At 37.1% G+C, this 2,032-nt stretch overlaps 1 protein-coding gene across 1 annotated transcript in view; it reads left to right on the plus strand.

Annotated features, from left to right (window-relative positions):
• CTNND2 (catenin delta 2) overlaps positions 1–2,032 on the plus strand; it is a 1,230,080-nt gene that overhangs the window by 32,446 nt on the left and 1,195,602 nt on the right. The window lies entirely within an intron of this gene.

Genomic DNA, 2,032 nt, shown 5'->3' on the forward strand with positions numbered 1-2,032 from the left:
GCAGCCCCTCCTTGGGTTTCCAAGGTGACACCACTATAGACATAGATTGCCCAATCTTCCTTCTGAGGAGTGGCTGGTGGGTTTAAACCACCGGCCTTCTGGTTAACAGTAAAATGCCTTAGACACTATGCCACCAGAGCTCCCAGTTATCATTAAGTAGCTTTAGAAACCTTGCTTCCACAGAGAATGCAGTCAAGAACTTCAACTAGGACATTTCACGAACCTTTGATAATTGGAGGGCAAAATTAGTACTACTGGGCTGCACATTTTTCCTTCAATTGCAAGAAGTCAAATTTCTAATCTTATGCTGCAGTACACAGTAAACTAGCAGTGTTCCTAAAGGTTCAATATGTCAGCTAGGCTTAGGAGTTCATTCATATGAAGTTAATGGGTTTGGGCTCCTCTGTATTTGACATCACTAGCATTGATTCTGATTCCTCTAGCCTTGGGTAAGTTATGCAACAAATGGCACTGTCTTTGATTCTCCAGTAAAATAAAGACAAGCAGATCTCAGAGTTATGATGGAATATATGCAAATTATAAGACAGATTATACAAGTGCATGTTAGTTAATGAGTTTAATACAGTATCTATGGAAATCTATGCCCTGTAATTAGTTTACATCATCTTGATGAATTGCTTTTCACCAGTCTTTTCTTCAACAGTGAAACATATATACCATCATAATCTTGTGATACATTGGTGGGATACAAAGATGAATGTAGGGTTTCGGTAATTACTTAGAAAATTGGGAGAGAAGATTAGAATATTTGGCTGAGGGGACAAACGACAACAATAAATTAGATTTTAGAATTGTACTTATTGACAGACTATCCACAGGAGATGATTTATAAATACCATGTTGAACAGAGAGTGTGGGAGGTGTTTTGGAGCTTCTTGATTACAATTAACTCTTATATTTTAACTTGCTGGAAGATTATGAACATGATTTTTCCTCTCACACTTCTTAACTGTTAATAAATTAATAAATGAACATATGTGTCTCGGACCATTGACAGGCCGTTTGTGTTTCTGTGACTGAAAATTCTCTGAGAACATAACTGTACAGACACGTCCCAATGCACACCTGAGCCTTATGTCAAGAGGTTTGGAGGAAATCAAAGAAAGAGTGGAGTTCTGCATCTTAGTCTGCACTGAGAATCTTTACCACCCATAAGAGAGAAGGCCATCTCTCCCACAGCTGCACCTGTTCTGAGAAACTGGAATTCTCACACCAAGTGGGATAGGAAACTCCAGGTTAATTCTAATTAAATGTCTAGGGCTTTGGCCACTGTCTGCATCAGCATGTTAAAAGGGCTCCTACACCCCCTTCTTTTGTCCCTGTTTCCCCCTTTGGTCTGCCATGCAAAGGACCCATCATCATGCCTGGAATAAGGAAGCTGCTCTTTACCTAATCATTACAATGAACAACATTGGAATTACTGTGTTACTCAGTAGTAAGAGCAACAGCAGTCATAAAATTCATTCTCAAGCAATGAGTTTGAATTGATGGTATGACACGTATCTTGGGGGTACTTATGTTTTATTGCCAGGACACTGTTTTATGGAAGTGAGGTGAGTCCTCCCAGTTCACTTAAATTATTAGAACATTGAAGAAAGTGTTAATAGAGAATAGGGTGAAACTCATACCTTTTCCAAAATCTCTATTTGATTACAAAATTCCTAGTATCATCTTCAGTAATACTCAATTTCTTAGCTAATGGAAGTTCTATCCTACATTGAATGAATGAATGAATAATTAAATAACAAACGTTGGGAATAGTGTCTAGAAAAAAAAATAATGAATTAAATTTAATGTATTTAGATAGACTCAAGGGTTGCAAGATCATGATGGAAATATTTCAATAGCAGTAAAATATCACATTCATTTTTAAAGGAATATAACTCAGGAAAATCATCTTCCTTATTCTCAATAATGTTGTATCCCTGGATATTTCCTTGAAGTAGGTCGTTTTGATACTCTGTGCACATCAGTGAATGGATGAGAAATTATATTTTCTCCCTGTTAACAT

This window comes from Orycteropus afer, unplaced genomic scaffold, assembly GCF_000298275.1.
Source record: "Orycteropus afer afer isolate SDZICR_OR568_19922 unplaced genomic scaffold, OryAfe1.0 scaffold00303, whole genome shotgun sequence".
Classification (NCBI taxonomy): domain Eukaryota; kingdom Metazoa; phylum Chordata; class Mammalia; order Tubulidentata; family Orycteropodidae; genus Orycteropus; species Orycteropus afer.